We start from the raw sequence: 15,520 nt of genomic DNA, 5'->3' as shown, positions 1-15,520 counted from the left end.
AGTGGTTTGAACTCGTTACATTTTATATAATTGTGATTAACAGCAACCTATTACAGTTAGTAACATAACATTGTTGACACATTGTGACAGCTCAAATGATGTGGTTGAAGATGGACTAGTGCAGGGCTCCTAACCTTGTTCCTAGAGAGCTACTGTCTTGTTGGTTCACTTTTTTATTTTATTTTATTTTATTTCACCTTTATTTAACCAGGTAGGCAAATTGAGAACACGTTCTCATTTACAATTGCGACCTGGCCAAGATAAAGCAAAGCAGTTCGATACATACAACAACACATAGTTACACATGGAGTAGAACAAACATACAGTCAATAATACAGTGAAAAAATAAGTCTATATACAATGTGAGCAAGTGAGGTGAGATAAGGGAGGTGAAGGCAAACAAAATATATATAAAAATAAATAAGAATATAAAAAGGCCATGGTGGCGAAGTAAATACAATATAGCAAGTAAAAAAAACACTGGAATGGTTGGTTTGCAGTGGAAGAAAGTGCAAAGTAGAGATAGAAATAATGGGGTGCAAAGGAGCAAAAATAAATAAATGAATACAGTAGGTAAAGAGGTAGTTGTTTGGGCTAAATTATAGATAGGCTATGTACAGGTGCAGTAATCTATGAGCTGCTCTGACAGCTGGTGCTTAAAGCTAGTGAGGGAGATAAGTGTTTCCAATTTCAGAGATTTTTGTAGTTCGTTCCAGTCATTGGCAGCAGAGAACTGGAATGAGAGGCGGCCAAAGGAAGAATTGGTTTTGGGGGTGACCAGAGAGATATACCTGCTGGAGCGCGTGCTACAGGTAGGTGCTGCTATGGTGACCAGCGAGCTGAGATAAGGGGGGACTTTACCTAGCAGGGTCTTGTAGATGACCTGGAGCCAGTGGGTTTGGCGACGAGTATGAAGCGAGGGCCAGCCAACGAGAGTGTACAGGTCGCAGTGGTGGGTAGTGTAAGGGGCTTTGGTGACAAAACGGATGTCACTGTGATAGACTGCATCCAATTTATTGAGTAGGGTATTGGAGGCTATTTTGTAAATGACATCACCGAAGTCGAGGATTGGTAGGATGGTCAGTTTTACAAGGGTATGTTTGGCAGCATGAGTGAAGGATGCTTTGTTGCGGAATAGGAAGCCAATTCTAGATTTAACTTTGGATTGGAGATGTTTGATGTGAGTCTGGAAGGAGAGTTTACAGTCTAACCAGACACCTAGGTATTTGTAGTTGTCCACATATTCTAAGTCAAAGCCGTCTAGAGTAGTGATGTTGGACAGGCGGGCAGGTGCAGGCAGCGATCGGTTGAAGAGCATGCATTTAGTTTTACTTGTATTTAAGAGCAATTGGAGGCCACGGAAGGAGAGTTGTATGGCATTGAAGCTCGCCTGGAGGGTTGTTAACACAGTGTCAAAAGAAGGGCCAGAAGTATACAGAATAGTGTCGTCTGCGTAGAGGTGGATCAGAGACTCACCAGCAGCAAGAGCGACATCATTGATGTATACAGAGAAGAGAGTCGGTCCAAGAATTGAACCCTGTGGCACCCCCATAGAGACTGCCAGAGGCCCGGACAACAGACCCTCCGATTTGACACACTGAACTCGATCAGAGAAGTAGTTGGTGAACCAGGCGAGGCAATCATTAGAGAAACCAAGGCTGTCGAGTCTGCCGATGAGGATGTGGTGATTGACAGAGTCAAAAGCCTTGGCCAGGTCAATGAATACGGCTGCACAGTATTGTTTCCTATCGATGGCGGTTAAGATATCGTTTATGACCTTGAGCGTGGCTGAGGTGCACCCATGACCAGCTCTGAAACCAGATTGCATAGCAGAGAAGGTATGGTGGGATTCGAAATGGTCGGTAATCTGTTTGTTGACTTGGCTTTCGAAGACCTTAGAAAGGCAGGGTAGGATAGATATAGGTCTGTAGCAGTTTGGGTCAAGAGTGTCCCCCCCCTTTGAAGAGGGGGATGACCGCAGCTGCTTTCCAATCTTTGGGAATCTCAGACGACACGAAAGAGAGGTTGAAAAGGCTAGTAATAGGGGTGGCAACAATTTCAGCAGATCATTTTAGAAAGAAAGGGTCCAGATTATCTAGCCCGGCTGATTTGTAGGGGTCCAGATTTTGCAGCTCTTTCAGAACATCAGCTGGCTGGATTTGGGAGAAGGTGAAATATGGAAGGCTTGGGCGAGTAGCTGTGGGGGGTGCAGTGCTGTTGACCGGGGTAGGGGTAGCCAGGTGGAAAGCATGGCCAGCCGTAGAAAAATGCTTATTGAAATTCTCAATTATAGTGGATTTATCGGTGGTGACAGTGTTTCCTATCTTCAGTGCAGTGGGCAGCTGGGAGGAGGTGTTCTTATTCTCCATGGACTTTACAGTGTCCCAGAACTTTTTTGAGTTTGTGTTGCAGGAAGCAAATTTCTGCTTGAAAAAGCTAGCCTTGGCTTTTCTAACTGCCTGTGTATATTGGTTTCTAGCTTCCCTGAAAAGTTGCAAATCACGGGGGCTGTTCGATGCTAATGCAGAACGCCATAGGATGTTTTTCTGTTGGTTAAGGGCAGTCAGGTCTGGAGAGAACCAAGGGCTATATCTGTTCCTGGTTCTACATTTCTTGAATGGGGCATGCTTATTTAAGATGGTGAGGAAGGAATAAAATTTTTAAAAACCAGGCATCCTCTAATGACGGGATGAGATCAATATCCTTCCAGGATACCCCGGCCAGGTCGATTAGAAAGGCCTGCTCGCTGAAGTGTTTCAGGGAGCGTTTGACAGTGATGAGTGGAGGTCGTTTGACCGCTGACCCATTACAGATGCAGGCAATGAGGCAGTGATCGCTGAGATCTTGGTTGAAAACAGCAGAGGTGTCCCCCCAGGCGGCAACGGTGAGAGACTTGTTTTTAGAGAGGTGGATTTTTAAAAGTAGAAGTTCAAATTGTTTGGGTACAGACCTGGATAGTAGGACAGAACTCTGCAGGCTATCTATCTTGTCTGAAAATGTTGTAGTTAGGGATGAAAATGTGGTGGTCTTCCTAAGCCAGGATTCAGACACGGCTAGAACATCCGGGTTGGCAGAGTGTGCTAAAGCAGTGAATATAACAAACTTAGGGAGGAGGCTTCTAATGTTAACATGCATGAAACCAAGGCTATTACGGTTACAGAAGTCATCAAAATAGAGCGCCTGGGGAATAGGAGTGGAGCTAGGCACTGCAGGGCCTGGATTCACCTCTACATCACCAGAGGAACAGAGGAGGAGTAGGATAAGGGTACGGCTAAAAGCTATGAGAATTGGTCGTCTAGAACGTCTGGAACAGAGTAAAAGGAGGTTTCTGGGGGCGATAAAATAGATTCAAGGTATAATGTAAAGACAAAGGTATGGTAGGATGTGAATACAGTGGAGGTAAACCTAGGTATTGAGTGATGATGAGAGAGATATTGTCTCTAAAAACATCATTGAAACCAGGTGATGTCATCGCATGTGTGGGTGGTGGAACTGAAAGGTTGGATAAGGTATAGTGAGCGGGGCTGGAGGCTCTACAGTGAAATAAGCCAATAAACACTAACTAGAACAGCAATGGACAAGGCATATTGACATTAAGGAGAGGCATGCTTAGTCGAGTGATCATAAGGGTCCAGTGGTAGAGGTTGGTTGGGGTCACGGCAATTCAGACAGCTAGCCGGGCCATCGGTAGCAAGCTAGCATAGGATGGAGGTCTGTTTTTAGCCACCTCGTGGCTAAACAGAGTTTGAAAATCAGTTATTCAGAGCCTTGCAGAACTGTACGGGAATAGCCAATTCCAGAACCTCCCCATATCATCCACAGGGGAATCCGGTGGAGAGATTTAACCGTACACTGTTGTCAATGTTGCGCACACTAGATGAAGAGGAAAAAGGCCAACTGGGGTGATTATCTGAACAAGGTCATTCATGCATATAATTGTACCAGCAGTGATGCTACTGGGTTCTCATTGTATTTCCTGCTATTTGGAAGGGCTCCACTGCTACCTGTTGACCTTGTCTTTGGGTTACAGATAAAGGAACAGGAGAAATCATACCAGGATTATGCTAAGAAGTGGCAGCAACAGATGGCTGAAGCCTATGACATCGCCAGTAGAAACATGGAGAAATCAACAGCAAAGGGAAAAGCCTACTACGATCGGAAGAAAATGAGTTCGGTTCTGGTCTCAGGGGATCGTGAACTGGTGAGGAACATGTCAGAACGTGGGGGGCCGGGAAAGCTAAGATCACACTGGGAGGACCAAATACATGTGGTGGTAACCAGGAAAGGTGATGACAGCCCTGTCTATGAGGTCAAACCCGAGAGCGGTACAGGCAGGGCCCGGGTTCTGCACCGCAATATGCTCATGTCATGTAATTCCCTACCATTTGAGGAACCTATTGAAACTCCCAGTAGAGGTCTGTGGAGAAGGGATCCACCCCAGCAAAATCAGCAAAATGGGGAGAGCGCTGAGTCTGAGATCTCAGATGAGGATTCTTATCCAGTATTCATCAATAGGCCACGTAGGGATAAAGAGAGCAGACAGAGTAGCACACAACTAGTATCAGATAATAGTGAGGAACGGGGTCAGACTGATACAAACTTCACTGTGAAGGAGTGCCAGCCAGTCCTCAGAGAGAGCCCGGAAGGACAGGGGTAAATATGGAAACAGCTGAGGGCTCAGAGACTCAATCATCTCATGATGAAGTGGACACTGATTCATTGGGGTCACCCATGATCTTTCCCCGCCGTTCAGCCCGGCAGAGGAGGCCCAGAGACATTCGAACCTATAACACTTTAGGGCTGCCAAGCTCTTATCAGGATACCAACTAGAGATGTTCTGATGTGTATATATTTTCTCGTTTACCTTTACTAATCACAGTGTGATAATATTTAGTGGGGGTTGCGTCTGCCCATAAAGGCAGACTAGACATGTCTAGATAGTTATATGGCTGTTAGGCCAGTTTTTTCTGTTGTTCTCATGACCAGTACTTACATCTTCTGTTTGTTTTGAGGCTGGTGAAATGTTTGGGACAACATTTCGTTTTTGCAGGGGGGTGTTGTAATGGGTCTTAGTACAGTTGTATTCCAGCCACTAGGGGGTACTCTGGTGAAGCCCATGGGAAATAAAGAAATATAGTTTAAGTGAATTGGGAAAAGTAAGAATGAAAAACTAAAGAAAGTCTGTAAACGGGTGTTACCTGTGCTGACATGATTAAAAGTGAATTAAACTGTACTTTTCGCATTGTAGTTTATATGATAAGCTCATTGGAAGGGTAACATAAACAGATACATGTGCTGCCTTTCCAACTGATGTGAAGTTGGAAATATTCATATTTCCAACAAATATTCATTTGAAAAAGCAATAGACTTTCACATTGTAGGCCTGTTGTATAAATAATGTAATCATAATATATGCCATTTAGCAGATGCTTTCATCCAAAGCGATTTACAGTCATTTGCACATACATTTTACGTATGGGTTGCACCGGGAATCGAACCCACAACCCTGGTGGTGGGATCGGCATTCTCTACACAGGATCATCATTTATAATGTAATATGTGTTTATAACAGTGAATGACATTGATAATAAAAGTCTATAGCAGTGTAATAAGTGTTTATAACAATGTACAGCACATCTACCAACGCACCGATGCGTTTCAAGAGCCTAGACTATTTTGTTTCAGAATCCTCAGACCCCTGACAGGGAGTAGCATAGGGGATAGTGCCATCTAGTGGAATGGAAATTAAACTATTATTCCAGATATTATTTAATAAAGAATATTGAAAACCTAAATTACTTTTCAGAGATCAGAGAAACGAAACAGAACGCATATTGAAACAGGGAAATATACTACAATTTGTGATGTGTTCAAGTAAACGATGGACTTATAATTTGAAGCTTTTTGCTCGATTTGGAATGTCGCTGATTTCATGTAGCTCTCCTGCGCATCATTTACTAAACAAAATCCCGCAAACGTAAAAGCGCCAGAATTAAACATCGCGAGATTGTAACTATGTGTGAGAGTCAGAGATTTGAAAGCAGACGCTTTCATCCAAAACGATTTACAGTAATGCGTACATACATTTTACGTATGGGCGGCCCAGGGAAATTAGACTTTTTCTAAAGTTTTTCGAAGCAATTTCTTTACCTCTTTCTTTGTAATACTGTATGTATTCAATCATTTCGAATTGATCTCTTCCCAATGGGCACATACATCAATTACATTTTTATTCCATGTTAGTTCAACGTAATTTCATCGAAATTACATGGAAAAAACATTGATGCAAAGTGGGTTTATTGTGTCACAGTGAATTTTATAATCTGCAGTCAATTTCATTATGTTTTCATGTGCCATGATTCTGACATTTGACATATGATCCTCATAGGATTAGGCTAAATAGTTTCAGTGGTGCAGTAAATGTAATCTCAATTCAATACGATGTGCATATACGGTACATATAGCCAATATAGCTATTAAACCCATGTTCAGTGACTGTAATCTGTGACGCAAGTGGCCGAATATGTTTGTGACGTTCCATGGAAACCATGGTATTGTTTAAAACTCGATTCTGATTGGCTTGCAGGTCATTCTACAACGTAAATTATAAATGAAAACGTGCTTTTATCTCAGTGTGACAGATTCACAATACCGAGCGTGTCTCAAACCGTACCGCGCTTTTATCTGCCTAAAGGTATCTTCACCCACGACTGGATAGGCTTTTTAGATACGCTTGTCCCAGGTAAGGATTTGAGTCAAACTATAGCCTACTTTTAATCTTTTAGTTCCCGAACTCAAGTTACTCCAGTCAAGTGATTAATCGTAAAAGTTAGTTGTTTTGACTGAGCAGTCCAATGGCCAATGCTGTTTTTGGACTATTACACCCTCTGCTATATACTATGATGAGCCAATAACATGCATAGATTATACATTAGGCATTGCACAAATCAGGTCAGAATATAAAGTTGCTATTTCCGTCAACTCAAGTTACTCAAGTCAAGTTACTCAAGTCAAGTGATTAATCTTAAGAGTTAGTTGTTTTGACTGTCAAAACAAATAACTGATGGATTATTCCAAATTAAATTGGCAATTATGCATCACAAATTCACAATATTACTTGTATTTCAATTATTCATCCAGGTCCAAGACATAAAGTCGCCTGAAAGCTGTGTAGCAATAATTCCAGCTCCTGATCCATAGGATGGTAATCACATACATGATTGGCTTAATCAAGAATCATGGATACCTTTCATGTGAGTACTCACACACCAGATTTTTTTGACATACCTCAGAAGGAAGATACCTCAATATCTGGAAGCACTGTCTCATGTACAATTGTTAATGATTATCTCTGAAATGTCTAACAAAATGTTGACTTGATCGTTTCATCAAGACCTTCTCATCACAAGTTGGAACTAGTTGTCAACATTGGGACAGTGCTGCCCAAAATAACAGGGGCCAATATTTTCATGGAGGTAAGCACTACATTTCTGATGGGTTTAAAGACTGTATTACATTATCTAAATTTGAGAAAGTAAACCCCAGCTGTTGTTATTCTTTTCACAGTGCCATGAATGTTATTTTCACAGTGCTCATTATGCCATGAATGTTTCATTGCTCAATAACCATAGATATTTTTCCTCTAATTTGGCTCCCGTTCCTCCAACAGTGAGCAAGACCTGCCAGCAGAGCTCACTGGAGCAGGGAGACAACCCATCATCCTTTTGGCGCCTGACAAAGTACACTTATTTTCTTCTAAATAACACTATAGTAATATCATATGCACAAAGTTACATTCCTAATAAGATTGGTTTTAAGTGAGAAAGAATCCTAAAGATGGTCCAATGGGCATGGTCTGAAGCCTCTCATCATCTCAGTATGTTGAACCACCTGATTTCTTGCAGGCTTGAGATTCAGATCCTGCTGAACGATGTTAAGCAGTCGATTAACCACATGCAGGGGACGCTGAACACCATGCAGGGGCAGTGTATTGAGTTGCAGACTGCCATATCTAAGGTAGTGTCAGATGAGTCTCAGATACAGAAGAATAGGTCTATGGTGGTATGGTGATATGGATTGAGATGGTGATTATAATAATGATGACTAGCGGTACCCCACCCTACTGGCGGTAAATCATTGGATCTGATTAATTCAATTCAATGCAATTCAATCTTTGAGGACTGCAACCATAGAAATACAATTTCTTTACACTAATAATAAGCTATTGTCAACTTCCCGTCTATGGTTATCTTGCTCATTGCTCACTGTTACCCTATGTGTGCAACTATTATTGATTTATCACAGAAAAATAATTTGGTTGCAAATGTACCTGGTACCATGTAAATAATTGTTAGGCTACTCATTTTGAATCCACCGGTGGCAACTTGTGTGACCATAAAAGTCTGTGTGCGACTGGGCACAGTTAAATAATTTGGTTACTGACCTGCCCTACATCATAGAAGGCCCTTCAAGTCGGAACTAGGAAATTCTGACATTTCTGACTCGCTAACTCGTTATGGAATGATGATTTCAAGTTTCCCACTTGTGAAGTATCAGAAACAACCAGTAGGAAGATCTACGCTAATAACTTACATTCATTTAACTCTGAGGTTCCAAGTTTCCGATGGCATATGAATGCGTCAATAATTGCCATGGTAATTTTGAATGTTCAGTCAGTGAGCATTATGGGTAATTGTCCTACATACTTTTTTTTTTTTTTTCTTTTTTTTTTTGGGGGGGTGGATCAGCTTAATATTGCGGAAAGAATGTTGCTTCCAATGTAATTGTCTGCATCATTTCCAATCCCCCATATTTTTTTGGGTAAATATATATATCCATTCACGTATGCATACATATACACATATATACATACACATACCTACATAGACATACATACTTTTTTAAAGAGTATACCTTTATTATTATTCCCCGCAAACCCTACCACCGATCCCCCAATTGGAGTAAACTGATAAACATTTCTGTTTTTACCTTCAATTTATACATCTTATACACATTTTACAGACACAGTCTACTTTATAATAGTTCTCTCTTGTTTGTTCTTAGTCCTTCCTCTATTTCTGTTGTCCATCCAGTTTGATTTCCACTTGTAACTGTGCTATTTCACAATAGCTCCGCACCTATACACATTTCACAGATCCCGTATGCCCTACATTGTTTATCTTGTTATTAGTCCCACCCTTCAGCTCCACTCAACCTTTCCCATCTATCTTCCAACATCATCCATTTCGGATTTTTATTTGCCATATATTTTTCAACTGTGCTGTGATGCTTCACAAAAGATTTGAATCTTCCTATTCTCATAGCTTCCACGGATTGTAAATTAAAAATAAACATTTTTGCTAAAATAATTATTATATTATTGATTGATTGACTATGGCTTTTCAAATCCCCCAGTATTGCTATCTGTAGCGTTAGTTCTACGCAAATGTTGCAATTCTTCAACCATTCCTGGACCTGTGACCAAAAACGAACTACATGCGGACAATACCAAAATAAATGGTCTAATGACTCTGCCTCCTCACAGCAGAATCTACAGAGCTGGGAAGATTGTATCCCCCATATATATAACATTCTATTAGTTGCAAGAATTTTGTACAATAATTTAAATTGAAAAATTCGAAGTTTTGAATCCGGCGTTGTTTTGCGTATCAATTCATACACCATGTGCCATGGAATGGGTACATCGAAAATCTCTTCCCAACTATTTTGCAATTTATATGGCACAGCTGTAAGTTTTTTGGTCCTTAAATGAAATTGGTATATGTTTTTATTTATCACACTTTTCTTTAACCATTTATGTTCTTTAATATAAGGCCGACATACAAGTTCCTTACTTTTATCCCCTTCCACCTGCCTCTTCCATTTTTGTGGTAATGCTGCAATTAATTGGTTGTAATTTTGGGTAGAGCAGACATTTCCATATGTCTGCGTTAGCTGCATGTGTGACATTACTCCACCAGTCCTTTTTATGATATCATTCACAAAAATTATACCTTTTTTAAACATTTCTTCGATAAATACAGTTTTTTTATCAATTACTATATTTGAATTTAACCACAAGATTTGTTGTACTATTTGTTCCGTCCTTTCAGGTGGATTAAACTGAAATTGCAACCAACTTTCTAAGGCTTGCTTAAAAAATAAAGATATTTTGGAGATTATTTCCTTTTCAAGCAACCGAAAGTGAGCAGGTGTAATCTGAATAAAGGGAAAAAGGCCCTTCTTGAACATAGGATGAGACATTCGTACCAATCTACTAGAGAACCAGTTTGGATTTAAGTATAACTTTTGTATGACTGATGCCTTTAGTGAGAGGTCTAATGCTTTAATATTTAATAATTTCTGCCCTCCGAATTCATATTCGTTATATAAATAGGCCCTTTTAATTTTATCTGGCTTGCCGTTCCAAATAAAATTGAATATTTTTTGTTCATATAATTTAAAAAGCAGGTCACTAGGTGTAGGCAAAACCATAAGCAAATAGGTAAACTGTGATATGATTAAAGAGTTAATCAGGGTGATTTTCCCACAAATAGACAGGTATTTTCCTTTCCATGGTAGCAAGATCTTATCTATTTTTGCTAACTTTCTATAAAAATTTATTGGAGTGAGATCATTTCTTTCTTTTGGGATTTGTATACCGAGTATGTCCACATCACCGTCAGACCATTTAATTGGTAAACTACATGGCAATGTAAAATGTGTATTTTTTAGTGATCCAATACGTAATATGGTACATTTATCATAATTTGGTTTTAATCCAGAGAGGATAGCAAATATATCTAGATCCTCTAAGAGGCCGTGGAGAGATTCTAGTTGTGGTTTTAAAAGAAAACATGAATCATCAGCGTACAATGACACCTTAGTTTTTAGGCCCTGGATTTCTAATCCCTTAATATTAATGTTTGATCTAATTTTAACAGCTAACATTTCGATGGCAATAATAAATAGATATGCCGATAGTGGACAACCTTGTTTTACTCCTCTAGATAGTTTAAAACTTTCTGAGATGTAGCCATTATTTACTATTTTACACCTAGGGTTACTATACATAATTTTTACCCATTTTATAAGAGATTCCCCAAAATTGAAATATTCTAGGCATTTATATATAAACTCCAGTCGTACTTTATCAAAAGCCTTTTCAAAATCAGCTATGAAAACCAGGCCTGGTGTCCCCGATATTTCATAGTGTTCTATTGTTTCCAGTACTTGCCTTATATTATCTCCAATGTTTCGTCCATGTAAAAAACCTGTCTGATTAGGATGAATAATATCTGACAAAACTTTTTTTATTCTATGCGCCAAGCATTTTGCTAGGATTTTTGCATCACAACACTGAAGTGTAAGAGGTCTCCAATTTTTTAAATGGACTGGATCTTTATATATACCACTTGGGTCCTGTTTCAGTAATAATGATATCACACCTTCTTGTTGCGTGTCTGATAATCTATCATTTATATAGGAGTGGTTAAAACAAGCTAATAATGGTCCTTTGAGTATATCAAAAAAATGTTTGTATACTTCCACTGGTATGCCATCCAGTCCTGGAGTTTTCCCATCCTTAAAGGCCCCAATTGCATCAAGTAGTTCCTCCTCTGTAATTAGGCCTTCACATGAGTCTTTCTGTACAGATGTTAATTTTACATTATTATTAGGGAAAAAATCCATACAATTAGTTTCAGTTAGTGGAGATGGAGGAGCCTGAAACGAAAATATATTCTTAAAGTACTTTACTTCCTCTTTCAAAATATCATTTGGTGAATCATGCGTGACTCCATCATTTGTAACAAGTTTTAATACGTTTTTTTTGGTAGCATTTCTATATTGAAGATTGAAAAAGAATTTGGTGCATTTTTCCCCATATTCCATCCAGTTCGCTTTATTTTTGTAATATATTACACTGGATCTTTCTTGAATAAGTTCCTCCATTTCTTTTTGTTTTTCCTCTAACTTATTCTGTGCCTCTATGGTACCGTTTTTATTGTTATCTAACTGTACTGTTAGTCCTTCAATTTCCTTTGTTAATATGGACTCTTTTGATCGAAATTGCTTTTGTTTTATAGATGAGTACTGAATTGCATGGCCTCTAAAGCCACACTTAAAAGTGTCCCATACAATATGGGGATCTGCTGTACCTATGTTATGTCTAAAAAAGTCAGTTATAAATTCTTCTGTCCTAGTTCTAAACAATTTATCATCTAGTAGGCTTTGATTAAATTTCCAATATCCTCGCCCACGTGGAAATTCTGTAAGAGTAATATATATGCCAATTATGTGATGGTCCGACCGCATTCTGTCCCCTATCAAACACTTTTTAACTTTTGGTGCCAGAGAGAATGATATAAGAAAGTAGTCAAGGCGACTAGCTTGATTAAGCCTCCGCCATGTATATCTCACTAGGTCAGGGTATTTAAGTCTCCATATATCCACTAATTCCAATATATCCATGACATTCCTGATTTCCTTAAGTGCCTGAGGGTGATAGTTTGTAGTGTGATTTCCTTTCCGGTCCATAGAGGTATTTAAGACCGTATTAAAATCTCCCACTATAATAATAGAGTCTAGTGTTGCTTGTAGAGTTGATACATTCTTATATATATTGTCAAAGAAGCTTGGATCATCATTATTCGGACCGTATAGGTTAATAAGCCATATATGTTTATTGTCCAATAACATATTTAAAATAATCCATCTACCTTGAGGATCTGTTTGGACAAGTTGCACATTTGGATCAAAGTTATTATTAATTAAAACCATCACCCCTTTTGAATTTCTTTGCCCATGGGAGAAATATATTTCGCCCCCCCAGTTCTTTTTCCACAAAACTTCATCTAAAACTGTCGAATGGGTTTCCTGTAAACAGTAGATATTATAATCCTTCTCTTTTAGCCAGGTAAATACTGATCGTCTTTTCTTATTATCTGCTAAGCCATTACAATTGTAACTGGCTATACTTATTTCACCACTTACCATAATGAGACACACCTTTCAATTATTTTTATCAAAATATATGTTTGTAAACGTCCTATTAAAAAGTAACATAATGATTGAGTGTCTATATAGTTGTACCATGACATTTGCATCTCCACTAAGCAAACCTCCAATTGGTCCCCACTATTCCACCCGCCAAAAGCCCCCATCTCGAGTTGGGTTGTCATCCCAATGACCGGCAGACCACCCCCGACCCCCCGCATCGCACAGCCCCGGACCGACTGGGATCCATCCTTCGAAAAGTGCACACAGCGCCATCCACCGAACCGAAGCAGATCCATTGCCAAATGCATTTCCATCGCCCTCACCTCTATTTTTATTACATATTGCTGTGAATCATCCTCTATAGTCCCTAACATCTTTTACTTCTTCCTTCGCAACAGTTGTGGGATACACACATACACCCACACACATTCAGCCCTTACCCCCACACAACCATAAGCTCACCCTCTCAACAATTGCACCATCCCAGAGCCCAACTCAAGATGGATCATGATTTACAAATGTACTTGCAGTTGCAGCTGCATGAGAAGGCCTGCAAGACCGCGCAAAAAATGAGCATAAATGTAGAGATTTATTTACCATTGTCACATCCTAAATGATGGAGGTCAAATGTACACCTTCTTCCTGAAACACCCACAATACGGTCATCCATTTTGACCATGTTCCCAAGCATCTCCATGCAGTCCGACTTGATTTCGTGCCACCAGGGCCACAATAATATACCCCCTCTCTGAATGTCCGAGTGTGACCCCCTCCCCATGGGTTACTGCAGCTAGTGTTGCCAGCACTGCCACTGCCTGGGTGGGGGCACCCCACCGGAATCCCCACCGGCTAGGTACAAGGTCGTCAAGGTTCTCATTAGCAGCTTTGAGAATTCCTTGTTTATTATGCTCTCCCTTTAGGGGGCTTTGGCTTTGCAGGACCAACCCTGCCAAGCAGGCTCAGAATCTTGAGGGGGCAGTGCTGCTCTTGGTCCCTGACCTCATTTTGGCTGCATACAGACCGCTTACAGCATGCACATAAAACAGTTAGGGACTTCTCCTTAGTATCTGGGCCATTCATGTGGGTGTCTAGGGTATAGGGCCATGGACCGTACCATTAAAATAGGATAATAAATAATTAGATATAATTTATTTTAAAAATGTAGTTCCCCATGATAGGACAATAAATAAATAAGACGTATAATTCATTATAAAAGTATATCCATCATCTGAACAACATTGAAAGCCCTCTCATACCCGGCCCACAGCAATACACTGGCTCTGGGATATGCAACTATTTCATTACTCACTCACTCAACTTTCCAAACATAACAAATAAAAATAAACACACACCACACCATCCAGACATACTGTGCCTTCTGTTTACTTCGTTTTTATCTTCACTATGTAGAAATAGTGCTTGTGTTCAATTAGTTATATATGAAGATTTATAGAAAAGCTATATTTTGTATTGTATTGTTACAATCAATAACCGGGCTTGAATTGTGTTTGAATTGAATTGTCCTACATACTTACATCAAATGCTGTAGTAACAGTGTCATTCCAAACACAATAAATGTGAAAATTAACAAAGATACAAAATATTGCTAAAGTGAAGAAAATCAACTCAAAATTGTAGGAGGAAATGCCCCTGCAGCAGGGAGGCTTACGGTATTATAATATATTGTAGATAACATTAATATAATTTGTGTATTTACAGTATCAGCACACATACAAATGAAAGTATATGCTATGGATTGATCTACACTGAGTGAACAAAACATTAAGAACACCTTCCTATTGAGTTGCCCCCCCTTGGTGGTGGACCATTCTTGATACTCAGGGAAAACTGTTGATCGTGAAAAACACAACAGCATTGCAGTTCTTGACACAAACCGGTGCACCGGGCACCTACTACCATACTCTGTTAAAAGGGACTTAAATCTTTTGTCTTGCTTATTCACCCTCTGAATGACACTCATACACAATTCATGTCTCAATTGTCTAAAAATCATTCTTTAACCTGTCTCCTCCCATTCATCTACACTGAGAAGAAGATTTAACAATTGATATCAATAAGGGATTATAGCTTTTACCTGATTAGTCTATGTCACAGAAAGAGAAGGTGTTCTTAATGTTTAACACACTCAGTGTATGTGTAATTTTTTTTACCTTTATTTACTTAGGCAAGTCAGTAAAGAACAAAAAAAAATTTTCAATGAAGGTCTAGGAACTGCCTTGTTAAGGGGCAGAACGAAAGATTTGTATCTTGTCAGCTCAGGGATTTGATTTTGCAACCTTTCGGTTATTAGTCCAACGCTCTAACCACTAGGCTACGCTGCCGACCCAATGACGTTATAGATTCCAAGTGGTTGATTTTTTAGGGAATGACTATATGCTCTATATTATACCTGCAGATCATCATAGCAGCCGAAGTTGCTGTGCAGAGGGAGGAGATCGTCCGAGCATCAGGCCTCATCCCGTCACATAGTGAGGGTATCCTTCAAACAGCCAGTGTCCCT

Source organism: Salvelinus namaycush, chromosome 28 (assembly GCF_016432855.1).
Source record: "Salvelinus namaycush isolate Seneca chromosome 28, SaNama_1.0, whole genome shotgun sequence".
NCBI lineage: Eukaryota > Metazoa > Chordata > Actinopteri > Salmoniformes > Salmonidae > Salvelinus > Salvelinus namaycush.
The sequence above is the reverse complement of the archived record's forward strand: the minus strand, read 5'-3'. Positions refer to the sequence as shown.